Raw genomic sequence first — 13,436 nt, 5'->3', positions numbered from 1 at the left:
ATCTATGAATCTGTGTCGTAAACAAGGGTGTTTGCTACCCATTTGAACCCAGAGGAGAAATTAGCAGCGTGGGCACCGCAGCACCCAGGCGTGCGGCGGGGTACGTCTGAAAGGCGTCGCTCCATTTCGTACACGCATTCTCCGCTGGAGTGAAATCAGGCAGCTCGTGCACTCCCACTCCTGGCAGCCTTGCTCCAAGTCAGCTGTAAAAACCCGTGCAGAAACTCTTTGGTGCTTGGCTGTCACCGAACTCCACGCTGTTGTGACTACCAAGGAGTTCACACGTAACCTCCATGTGTCCGCATGAGGGGTGGGCACACCTTTGCCCTGTCGCACAGGCACAGCTCGCTGACTCTACTCAGCCCCACAGTCATCCTGGCCTGGTGGCATCCACAGGGTGCCTCACCCAGAAGAGCCACGGTTTCTGCTGCTCCTTGCCATCTGCAGGAGGTCCTGCCCAGAGCCCTCCGCAGAGAGCAAGCTACTGGTTCATGGTCCATCTCTGGATGCACGTGTTGCTTGGAGATTCACGTATTGCTCTCCCAAAGGGACCGTGAACTCAGATTTAAATAGGGAGAGGCATCTGTTTCCCCATCAGCGCTCAGGTCTGACATTTTCGCTCCTGCCGGTTTCCAAAGCGCAGCTGAGAGCGTAGGTAATCACAATGGACAATGCTTCTCTCTTTAACAGCCCATGACCTGGGACGCTTCCTGGAGAAGCATATGGCTCTGCACACTTTTGCTTCCAGGGTTCCCCAGAGATCCCAGAAAGCTGCTGGAAATGTCAGGCATTCCCTGAAATTCAGCCTCCAGCCCTCACCACAGGAAGTGAAGTTATTTTGCTCCGGCCTGCAGCTCTTCACGCATCTTTACCCAGCGCTTTCACGTGGAGGTACAGGACAATTCCTGCCGGACTTACCCCCTGCCTTCAGCCAAAGAACAAAGGTCAAGCAAATAATATCAGCTTAGTGCAGTGAGTGACACATAATCAACAGCATAGGTGTAAGGACCATATCCTGAGAGATCTCTGCTCCTCACCAATTGCCTTCACTCACAGTCTGCTTTGAAAGCTTTACAAGCCCTCAGCAGTGTACAGATCAGTTACCTAAACTCTGTTTTCTGAGCTTTTCTTGTTATCTTTGGACAGCTGGGTCTGCAAAATTGCCTATTAACTGTTTGCAGAGCGATTTAGCTAATCTCAGAAGAGTACATGTGAACCTAATGGCTAGATACAAGGGCTTGACAGATCAATCAGGTACATTCCAACTCCGCAGAGTCTAGACTTCCCGGGAAGGGGTGGCAGAATTTTTATAGCAAAGTCACCAAAAAGTTGTGCATGTGTTATTGCAAGAGGGAAAGGAGAGGAGCAGAGAAGGGGTGATGTATTCAGCCAGAAAATGTTTTGAAGAACCTGAAGAAGTTCTGTTCTGGATCAAGACATCCTAGAGGGCCCATTGTAAATCCTTCTGCTCTCTGTTTTCCGTGGAACTATACTTCTGTGAAGCTGAGAGGCTTTGCAGATCCAGGTTGGGTGAGCATATGAAACTGGATGCACACGTGCATCAGCCTGCGTTACAAGCACATAGGCACGCTTGTCACACTGCCGGGAGCTTGTTGCACACATAAATAACTGCATTTGGGCCCACTGAAGTCCCTGGGACAGAAGTATTTTGCAGCTGCGTGTTTCTGACAACAGCGTGCACAGGTACTCGACAATTCTGCGAAAACTGATGGATACCTGCACCGCCTGCGTGTTCTTCAGCAGAAAGGAGAGACCGTAACACATTGCCAGCCACATCTTTTGTCGCTCCACCGCCTATTCCAGCAGTGTGACTGCTCTCAAAGATCGTGCCCATTTCTGTAAATAAACTCTGATAAGGGCCTAACCCCCAGCTGGCGTAACGGAAGACCATGCAGCGGTGCTAATTTATGGCAGCTGAGAATTCGCCTCAATGTCTCCCAGCCCAAAACAAGACCCTATAAAAAGATGGTTTCTCAAGTTCAGCTGTGGTGCAAAAAGCCCTGTTCCTACAAGAGGGGACCCACCGGGCAGCAGCGACGCTCCTGCGCACGTGCCTAGGAGATGCACGCAGCTACAGCCTTCTCGCCCGGCTTCTCTCCTGCAGCCCAGGTGCAGCCATCCCTCACATACTGGTGATAATTCTGGCAGCACTTTGGCCCACGTGGATTTGCTCTGGCCAGCCCTAGAAAAATAAGCCTGAGAAATCCTTTGCTCACATAGAAAGCTCTCCTCCCCGCAGACACCAGAAGGCTGTGTCTTCCTGGTAAGATTTTCTGCTTCCCTTGCCTCCCTCTCCTGTTCTCGTCATATTTGCCCAGTAGGTCCTAACCAGAGGTTTACCACAATGTTCAGCAGAAGATACTGGTGCCACTTTGGGACAGAAAATCCCAGCTGCTCCGCTGCCTGTGAAAAGCTTGGTGTGGTCTGTCTCTACCTCAGCACAAATCACTCCTTTGCTCTGCTTCTGCAGAGCCTGTACAGCTTCATTCTTTACCCTCCAAGTCACTCAGTGTACACTTAGCAGCAGGGATGAAAGAGGCTTCAGGAAATAGCATGCTGAGATGTGAGGCCTCCCAGGCCTCCAATCAGCCCCCCTGTAGGGGAAAAGCCTAGGGCTAAAGTCCAAATTCTAATTATAACAACAGATCTGCAGTCATTCCCAATCATGTCAAGCTCTTCAACTAGGAATTAAACAAGTTACAAAACGGGTGCGCTATCTTCTTCTTCCCTCTAGCATTAACAGTGCAATGTCACAAAAACATGACGATATCTAAACAACTGGTGAAGGGAACACTAAAGTGGCACGTGAATGACAGAGGAAAACAATATTAGTGTGATAGACACATCCTTTCTTGCTCCACAGGCATGATTTACTACTGAATTACACTAGGTTTAAGCTACAGTAACGCCTCAGGTTGCAGTGGGGATAGTTCTTAAATGAAGCCAACAAAAACCTAACAAAATCTGATTGCTGGAATCTGGGAGACCGCAAAGATCACAACGTGAAGTAAAAGAAGATTTTGTGCTTACGAACGAGGATAACGAATCACTGATTATGTTACCAGCAAGTGTCATGAGTTGGTCTTTCCAGGACACGGAACCTGAAAGTATACCTCAAACTTAATTTTTATGCTCAGAATCAAAATTGCTGGGAAAAAGAATAACATCACGGTTAAATGATAATAAAATCACAGTTGTCCCTTCCAGGTTGAGAGTCTGTGAAACTCGTAAAACCCAGTACCACGGAGGTGAAACGGGACAGATTGTAACTGTATGAGCACAGGTTGAGCCCTGCAGTCTCGACAGCTGCTCCTCCAGCAGCCTTCACTAGCACTTTCACATCTGCACGTCTTGCTGTGTGGCTCTTTGGGTCGACTGTACATGGGTGACACCTCCCTCCCCGCCACCTGATTCCTCCACTGCCTCCTTCCTCACGCAGTCACTTCCATCTGTGCAGAGTGGGTGGCATTTTACACTTACTTCACTTTCTCTTCAGTAAGGTGTAAATGGCTCCAAGAGGTGCAAAACAGAGTGGAGGTGGGGGGAAGAATAAGAAAAATAGCCTGTGAGGAGGTTATTTCTCTGCATAAGAACTGCTTCTTGCCGCTAGCATTGTAGCTGGAATACGACTGAGAAAATGTCATTATTCCTACTAGTTCAATGTATGTTTGTACAGCACCTAGCACAGTAGAAGAGTAATAAATATTTGTTACACTGTACTCAAAAGAAGCCCTGATTGTGATTTGCAAAGTGATCGCAGAATCACAGAATCCCAGCATGGCAGGGGCTGGAAGGGCCCTCTGGGGATCCCCCAGCCCAACCCCCTGCCGAAGCAGGGTCACCCAGAGCAGGCTGCACAGCACCGCGTTCAGGTGGGTCTTGAATATCTCCAGAGAAGGAGACTCCACAACCTCCCTGGGCAGCCTGGGCCAAGGCTCCGTCACCCTCAGAGTGAAGAAGTTCTTCCTCCTGTTCAGCTGGAACTTCCTCTGCTTCAGTTTGTGCCCATTGCCCCTTGTCCTGTCGCTGGGCACCACTGAAAAGAGTCTGGCCCTTTCCTCCTGACACCCACCCTTCAGATATTTGTAGGCATTTATAAGGTCCCCTCTCAGCCTTCTCTTCTTCAGGCTGAACAAGCCCAGCTCCCTCAGCCTTTCCTCGTAGGAGAGATGCTCCAGTCCCCTCATCATCCTCGCAGCCCTCCGCTGGACTCTGTCCAGGAGCTGCTCATCTTTCTTGAAGTGGGGAGCCCAGAACTGGACAAGTGATATTAAAGAGAGTCAAAAAGGCAGAGAATTCAGGCTGAGGAAAACGTCTCACACGTGAGCAAACAACAGAGCGTAGGATTACAATGGAAAAAAAATTTATTGCTTTAACTGCTGTAGCAAGAGCAAGCTGCAAAGGACAGAGCACTTTGCATTACATACATCAAGGCTTTTTGCAGTTAACCTATCCTATCAAATGCCATTTGAAGGGATTACCCACCTCTGCTCAAATACTCATTTCCCATAATCTTCCCTCTCAGGCACTTTTTACCGTGCTAAGTATTTCACTTTTTACCGTGCTTTTTTTTTGGCAGTGCAGAATGCCTGAAAAGGCCATTAAAGCGTTTCTTCTTACTCTAAGGTGGGAGCAGGCAAACTGTGACAACACACTACGTGCTGTAACAAGAGGACGCCGAGTGTTCCTCCACCCGCACGTCCGAGCGACGGTGGTGTCCACGGAGCCACATTCACACTCTGCGCCTTCCGCGCCTCTGCTCACATCGGCAGGGTCCTTCCGGCCACAAAACACCCGAGCCAGAATCCGGCCTGTTGGGGCTGTGCTATCCTCCAGCATAGTCTGCGTTCCCTCTGCCTGCTGCAGGGTGCATGAGTGGGGGTAATTCCTCTGTTTTCCTACGGCCAAAAGAGATGTCTAACGGGTCTCCACAGCATCAACGTCTCTGAGATGCTTTTGGCTTGAGGTAGGGGCAGATTCCTATACTGCAGCGCAACTTCTAGGGTGTCTTTAAAACATTCCTCATCGAGACAAGAGGTTGGAAAGGATAAGGAGATACTTAGGGGCGAAGGGACCTGCTATGACAGCTTAATCAAAGCGAAACCTGTTCCTAGCTGCCCTTCCTTCCCAGGAGACCTGCAGGGATTACGGGATGGATTCAGTATTTTGTCAGTGAATCGCTCCGTGGAGGCAGCTTAGGCAGGGAGCTTCTGTGCGCGTGTAAACACTGGGAAATCTGCGGCGTCGGGCCGGCGGTGCCTGCCGAGAGCGATCCTCCCGCACGTGGGTGGCACGTGTGACGGGTCGTGCCGCGAGCGAGGCACCTCGGCACACACCGGCCTGCCCACAGCGGGTGGTCCGCCCAGCTGGGGACGCCTCACGCCCCCGCAATCTTCATTTTCACAGGAAATAAAAAAAGAAAAATATGAAGCTATTTATCTATAAAAACAATACAGGACCAGATTTCTGTTTCAGGCGTTGGCAACAGTTTAAGGCCAGAAGGTACTATCGGACAAACCGTGCAGTCTGACATCTTGCGTATATATCGCAGGTCATTTAATTTTAACGGCTTTTCCTTGCGCTGAACCCAAGAGCTCGTGTATTCAAAAGGCAGCTCAGGCTTGATCTGGAGCCACCAAAACATGGAGAATCCATCACATTCATTAGTCATCTTCTCTGTTAAAAACCTGAGCCCTCTGTCAGGTGCATTGATTTGGCTTTGATTCGCAGCCCTTGTTTCTCATTTTGTCTTGCTTTGCCAGGTTAAGTAACCCTTTAGGGTCTGACATTTTATCCCTGTGAAGTTCCTTTGAAATTTTAATTCAGGCACCATTCTACTTCGTTTCTGACAAGCTACCCTCTCAGCCTCTCCCTTGAAGGCATTTCCTCTGGCCTGGGGTTCCTTTTGTGACTGCTTTCTCTACACTTCCATTTTTTCAAGGTGAATTTTAAAGCACGAGCACTAAAAGTAGACGCTTTTCCCATTTCAGTTTCCCACATGTTGAGAGGTATGAATTACACTCCCCTTCTCCCTCTGTTCTTATCAGCCGAATCACGTATCAGCTTTTCCATTATTTCCCTCCAGACTGATGTCAGGCTAACTGGCACGGAGAAACCCAACTCCTCCGCTCCCCTTTTTGGAATTACTGACATAAAATTAGCCTTTTCGCAGATTCCTGGGGGACTTCCATTGTCCGGCAACTGCTCAGCATTAGTACAGGTGGGCTCGTGATCCCCACAGCCAGATCCTTTACAGCCCTGGCCCATAACTTCTCTGGAGGTATAAATATAAATATTTTTCTCTCTCCTAAGGGTTATTCAACACTCACTCTGCTTACTAATGGAAAGTATTTTCCACCCTCATCTAAAATGAGGATATAATTTTTTTGTTTCCAACTGCAAACATAAATATTTATCCAACATATCCACCTTTCCCCACCACTGACAATTTCCTCATCCCCGCCTAATCACACATCCCATCACCAGAGGCTCTCTCCTTTCTCTAAGAGCAAAGATTTTTTTTCTCAATTCTCTTTATTTCCTGATATCTTTAGCTTCCCTGAGCAGTTTCCTACATTTCATGCCTCTCAGTTACTATTTCTTGCAGTCTTTCTCCCTTTTTTCCACTTGTTATTCACTGGAAGGAGGAGAATAAATACTGCTACGTCTTCCTTTCACTCGGATCCAGCTTTTGAGGTCCTTCGTTTCTTCTGGCTTTTAGAACGTTAGCATGTTCAGACACAAGGAGTCAGGACTGAAAATAATATTTATCCTGCTTAGAGGACCACTGGGGATATAAACCTGGGGGTTGGAACCCCTCTGCTGGGAGGAAAGGCTGGGAGAGCTGGGGCTGTTCAGCCTGGGGAAGAGAAGGCTGCGGGGAGACCTTAGAGCAGCTGCCAGCGCCTGGAGGGGCTGCGAGAGAGCTGGAGAGGGGCTTTGTACAACGGCACGGAGTGACAGGACAAGGGGTGATGGCTTCAAGCTGAAAGAGGGCAGATTTAGATTAGATATTAGGAAGGAATTCTTCCCTCTGAGGGTGGTGAGGCCCTGGCAGAGGTTGCCCGGAGAAGCTGTGGCTGCCCCCTCCCTGGCAGTGTCCAAGGCCAGGCTGGACGGTGCCTTAAGCACCCTGGGCTGGTGGAAGGTGTCCCTGCCCGTGGCAGGGGGGTGGGAACTGGATGATCTATAAAGTCCCTTCCAGCCCAAACCATCCTGTGATTCTATGATTTTACAGGCTCCCGGGCCATGGGCAGGGTGAGGCCACGTAGCCTGCCTGGGAGACAATTTTAGGTTTTCATTCCGAGAGCTGATCACAGCAATTAACATCACGGGAGATGCCCCTAAATGAAGACTCCCTAGAAGTCAAGGGGAAGCAGTGCAGAGCTGCATTAACTTGGGCTGGGAGAGCATCACAGACATCTCCTTGGCAACAGCCAAACAAGTTTCTTAATTTCCACTGGAGCGAGTTAAAAATGGTTCTGTAGATCCCTGGTAGATGAGGGTGTTTATTTTTATCTTGGATGACCAAGCCTCAATGGTCAAGATGCCTTAGCCAAGCTTTCTGAAACTGCGGGGAATTTCAGGCTTGAGGGTTTTGCTCGGAGTCATCTCTGGCGCTCACCATTTCAAGCAATTTCTGTTCGGTCACTCCTGCGAGGAAGGGCCAGGGCAGCTATGTGCTATTTCAGGAATAAACCAACCACCACCACAACACGCGACGGGCAAGCCCTGAGGCCACAGGCTTTGTTATGAAATCAGAAACGAAGCAGGCAAATTTCAGATTAAATTAAAAAGAACCCTGAAATGCATGTACGAACCCCAAATTTCCACAGCACTAAATGCTTCATTCCTTATTTATAAAAGCAGAAATTCTGAAGACTCATGGAGATGATTCTGTTTCAGCATAATTTTGTTTAATCAGGCTTTGAATTAATTAACATAATTAGTCACTATGGGGGGATAACTCGGACTGATTTTACGGAGCCTTTTATTGTGCTGGTTCAGGTCTTACAGCTTGATTTAGGCATGGCTGGAGGGGCTTATTAACAAGAGTGATTAATGCTGCATAAAATTGATTACAACCTAATTTTAGCTGCAAAACCACGTTTCTGCTTGCGTTCGACATGAGTAACTGCAGTGACTTCAGACGAAAAGCAGCTCGGCTCACGGCTGAAGAGCAGCGATGGCACTGGCGGTGACAGCGCTCGCCATTGGGATGGCAAAATCCCGCCCGGCTCCCACTGCTGAGGAGCCTCGAGCCAGGTCAGAGTTACTGCGAGGGGAAAGCGCTTCACTTGCAGGTGGAGACAGAAAAATCCAACAAATCCTCTTTATCAACCGAGAAATCAGTGTGTGGTTTTTATTCGACTTTTCCCCTCAAGCATCTGCCTGCCGTTGGGGTTTCTTTTTCTACAGCAATAAACGCAGAAAGAGCCTAGCATTGAAAATTCCCACTCTTAACCTTCCTTATAAACAAAGTCAGAAGAATTTCCAACACTGGCAGGCTGCTGAGCTGTCAGGCTTGTATAAGTGCATGAAAACTGCACGCATACACGTGTGCAATGGTTAGAAAGAATGGGACAGATCCTGACACGGGAAGCCACAATGAGTAGTTACTGAGCCTACAACAGGTCCCAGCCAATGGACCCATTTCAGAAATAAGTGGCTATGCAGTGTCTGGCACTCTGCATTGATCTTTTAGATGCCCTCAATTTTTCGATTAATAATAGCACCATCAAAATACAATAAAAATCTCATTTGAATTGTACGGCCCTGGATATCATTAAATAAAGCAGATGTGAAGTTTCTAAACAAGACATCCTTGAGGTCTGGCTTTGAAAAAGAAGGAAGACATTTCACACAGCCAATGACATCTAATTTTTTCAAAGGCTTAGCTCGACATTTCCAAGAAAAACAGTTCTTTTCTGATGAAAGGCTGCACAGAAAGAAATGTCATGTGGAAAGGAGGAGTTCGGATCTGTTTGGGGTTTATTTTCATTAAAAGGAAGAAGTGAGGACGGTGAAAGGAAAAAAAAAATCAAACTTCAAATGTAACAAAGATGTAGCTTGTCTCCGTAATGTCTGGCATGAAAATACCACAAAACCTGTATAATTCATGTCCCTGAAATCAACTCCTGCAGCAAATAAAATTATCCTTCCTTTCCAATAAATTATTTGTATGCCTGCAACTTTCCATTCTAGTCAACGACGGGGGTTTTTTCTTTGTTTTTTCTTCTTAGGGTTATGAGGATGGCGAGGGGACTGGAGCATCTCTCCTATGAGGAAAGGCTGAGGGAGCTGGGCTTGTTCAGCCTGGAGAAGAGAAGGCTGCGAGGGGACCTTAGAAATGCCTATAAATGTATTCAGGGTGGGTGTCAGGAGGATGGGGCCAGACTCTTTTCAGTGGTGCCCAGTGGCAGGACAAGGGGCAATGGGCACAAACTGAAGCACAGGAAGTTCCATCTGAACATGAGGAAGAACTTCTTCACTCTGAGGTTGACGGAGCCCTGGCACAGGCTGCCCAGAGGGGCTGTGGAGTCTCCTTCTCTAGAGATATTCAAGACCCGCCTGGAGAAGTTCCTGTGCAGCCTGCTGTGGGTGACCCTGCTTCAGCAGGGGGGTTGGACTGGATGATCCACAGAGGTCCCTTCCAACCCCAAACATTTTGTGATTCTGTGATTCTTTTTATGCCAGTTCAAGACAATGGGCCTTGCCACCACACAATTTGAGGACAAAGTAGCAGGAAAAGTGCCAGCCTTCTGTGCTGACAGAGCTTCTGCCCATGCTCCTGACACTAGCTACACGCAAGAAAGCCAGCAAGGAGTCTGCAAGCTTGCAAGGCAACGGGCTCGTTGCGGCAGCTCGCCCAGAGGCTGCTGCCTTGCCCATGACTTGGCAGGGAAAGGGCACGCATGCGTGGGGTGTACCAGCAACCCGTGAGGTGCGTGCCCAGCTGGGTCACGCACGTCATCGCCAACGGGAAACTCTACATTTATTTGCATCGGGGGAGAATGAGGAAGGGCAGAAAAGGATTGGCTCCCCGAGCGCTTGCCGAGCCCATCCACGAGTGCCATGTGCTGCCTGCATTTCTCGTTGGATCAATCAGAGCTAGGGCTGGATGAATATTATTTGCCAAATACATTATTTAGCAAATGTTGATCTTCTTTACTGTATATGCTATTTGATTAATCGTTTCTGCAGTAGCCTACCCGCTCTAGCACCATTCAAATACTATTCGTTGAATAATTTATGAGATGAACAAAGACAAAACGCATTGAATAATTTATTCAAAGAAAAATTGCTTCCAGTATTTGGTTAGCTCTAATTAGAACCCCTTTTTGGCTAGATTACACACAGAGGTGCACGTGCTCAGGCGTATGTGCACACAGGCACACGCGCACACGCGCGGCAAGCCAGATTTGGGAGGCACAGCAGATCAGCACCACTTTACTTCCGTGATTTTATGCTTGAGGCACACGGGCACAGACAGGATCGGAACAAAGCCTCATGGACAGAGTGAAAGAGCGAGTCCTAGTCAGAAATTTCTAATCTGAAGCTGAATTTTCCCTGCACGATGCAGGGCGATACACAGTGAGCCAGCAAAAGAGGAACTGGTAGCTCATCTTGCAGATGATTATAGGCCAATTTGAGAAGAAGCAAGAACAAAAAGAAATTCTGCCTCAGGCAGACCACGAGTCCCCCATCTTTGACAGAACACATGTAAAGAAAGAGGGTGTTAAACATGGTTGTTTGCAAGCAGGGACTTTCCTATGTCACACCAAAGCGTGGGCAGAGGAGGAGATCAGGAGGGAGGGCTTGCAGGCATGGTGTGGCGACAGAATAAAGACCGCTGCAGCGTGATTCCAGGAGTGCCGGAGCAGCGCACAGTCCCTGACCATCAAGAGGCCCAGCTCATGTTCATACAGTGCAGAATGGCTTTTTTTCCCCCCAGCCCTCCTGGAGTACTTCTGTTATTCCCTTTCAGCTGCAGTTTTTCTTATCTTTCGGACAGGTTACACATGAGTTCCCAGGGCAAGGAGAAGCTTCGCTGACCACAGTGAGCTGCTAGACAAAGACATCCTGGCATCTTCTGTTGGTTACCTGATTTTTCACAGCTAATTTGGGGGCAGGTATTTCAGGTAAAGTGTCAGCTTTAATTCACAGCCCCTTCAAAGCTACGTTCATATGGAGCCACGTAACCTCTCAGAGTCTGGTACCTCCAGGTCAGGGTTGAGGGCAGCAGAAAGATTTTACTGACAGTGCAGCTGTTTGCACCATACCTAACCACGTGGATAAACAAAGAGCTATAATTTAGCCAAGATAACCTTTGCGATAACCTCACAAACACTGACATAAACCATACGCACTGCCCAATCCCAGAAAGGCAAAGAAAAACCTTGCATAAACTCCCAAACTTTACAAAATTGACATGGTGGCATATCGAGGAGCATTCGTATTGAAGAGGAATCCCACCATCAGGCCTAGATTTTCAACCCTCTGCAGCAAAGAGAGTAGAAGGTCATCTCCGATAACACAAGATGTGTATCAACTGAGAAAAGTCGCCAAAGCAGACTAGGAGGCATTGTGCACCTCAAAGAAAAAAGCTTTCCTCAGAATCACAGAATCACAGAATGTTCAAGGTTGGAAGGGACCTCTGTGGTTCACCCAGTCCAACCCCCCTGCCAAAGCAGGGTCACCCAGAGCAGGCTGCACAGGACCACGTCCAGGCAGGTCTTGAATATCTCCAGAGAAGGAGACTCCACAACCTCCCTGGGCAGCCTGGGCCAGGGCTCCGTCACCCTCAGAGGGAAGAAGTTCTTCCTCATGTTCAGCTGGAACTTCCTCTGCTTCCGTTTGTGCCCGTTGCCCCTTGTCCTGTTACTGGGCACCACTGAAAAGAGCTTGGCCCCATCCTCCTGACACCCACCCTGTAGATATTTGTAAGCATATATTAGGTCCCCTCGCAGCCTTCTCTTCTTCAGGCTGGACAAGCCCAGCTCCCTCAGCCTCTCCTCGTAGGACAGATGGTCCAGTCCCCTCACCATCCTCGTACCCCTCCGCTGGACTCTCTCCAGTACCTCCTCATCTTTCTTGAACTGGCAAGCCCAGAACTGGACACAGTACTGCAGATGAGGCCTCACTAGGGCATTGTAGAGGGGGAGGAGACCCTCCCTCGACCTGCTGGCGACACTCCTCCTAATGCACCCCAGGATGCCATTGGCCTTCTTGGCAGCCAGGGCACACTGCTTGCTGTCTGCATCTTCTGTTTAGCTAGCTGGACAACATAAATTGTCAGACATGGGACAGATATGCAAGCAAATAAAAATGCAATGATAAAACAGAAACCTCTAATTGGTCATCCTGAAGGACAAAGCCGCTTCTTCTGTGGTTAATTGGCTCCCATTTAATTTTTTTTTCCTGGTTCTATTTTTGTAGAGCAGCCAGAGCTGCTCTAATGGTAGACGAAAAGAGTAACGGAGATAATTGGGAACATCCTGAATAACCTAATTCCAGCATCCCTGCGGTATGACGAGACACCTGAAGGATGTCTCCAGGACAATGTCAGCTGGTGTTTGCTGATGACACCAAACTGGGAGGTGTGGTAGATACACCAGAAGGCTGTGCTGCCATTCAGCGTGACCTGGATAGGCTGGAAAGCTGGGCAGAGAGGAACCTGATGAGGTTCAACAAGGGCAAGTGCAGGGTCCTGCACCTGGGGAGGAACAACCTCATGCACCAGTACAGGCTTGGGGTGGACCTGCTGGAGAGCAGCTCTGCGGAGAGGGACCCGGGTGTCCTGGTGGACGACAGGTTAACCATGAGCCAGCAGTGTGCCCTGGCTGCCAAGAAAGCCAATGGGATCCTGGGGTGCATCAAGAAGAGTGTGGCTAGCAGGAGGAGGGAGGTTCTCCTTCCCCTCTACACTGCCCTGGTGAGGCCTCATCTGGAGTACTGTGTCCAGTTCTGGGCTCCCCAGTTCAAGAAAGATGAGGAGCTACTTGAGAGAGTCCAGCGGAGGGCTACGAGGATGATGAGGGGACTGGAGCATCTCCTCTACGAGGAGAGGTTGAGGGAACTGGGCTTGTTCAGCCTGAAGAAGAGAAGGCTGAGAGGGGACCTTGTAAATGCCTACAAATATCTGAAGGGTGGGTGTCAGGAGGATGGGGCCAAGCTCTTTTCAGTGGTGCCCAGGGACAGGACAAGGGGCAATGGGCGCAAACTGAGGCACAGGAAGTTCCGTCTGAACATGAGGAAGAACTTCTTCCCTCTGAGGGTGACGGAGCACTGGAACAGGCTGCCCAGGGAGGTTGTGGAGTCTCCTTCTCTGGAGATATTCAAGACCCGCCTGGACGGGGTCCTGTGCAGCCTGCTCTGGGTGACCCTGCTTCGGCAGGGGGGTTGGGCTAGATGAC

The sequence above is a fragment of the Opisthocomus hoazin genome, chromosome 2 (assembly GCF_030867145.1).
Source record: "Opisthocomus hoazin isolate bOpiHoa1 chromosome 2, bOpiHoa1.hap1, whole genome shotgun sequence".
Lineage (NCBI taxonomy): Eukaryota > Metazoa > Chordata > Aves > Opisthocomiformes > Opisthocomidae > Opisthocomus > Opisthocomus hoazin.
Note: the sequence above shows the minus strand (reverse complement) of the source record.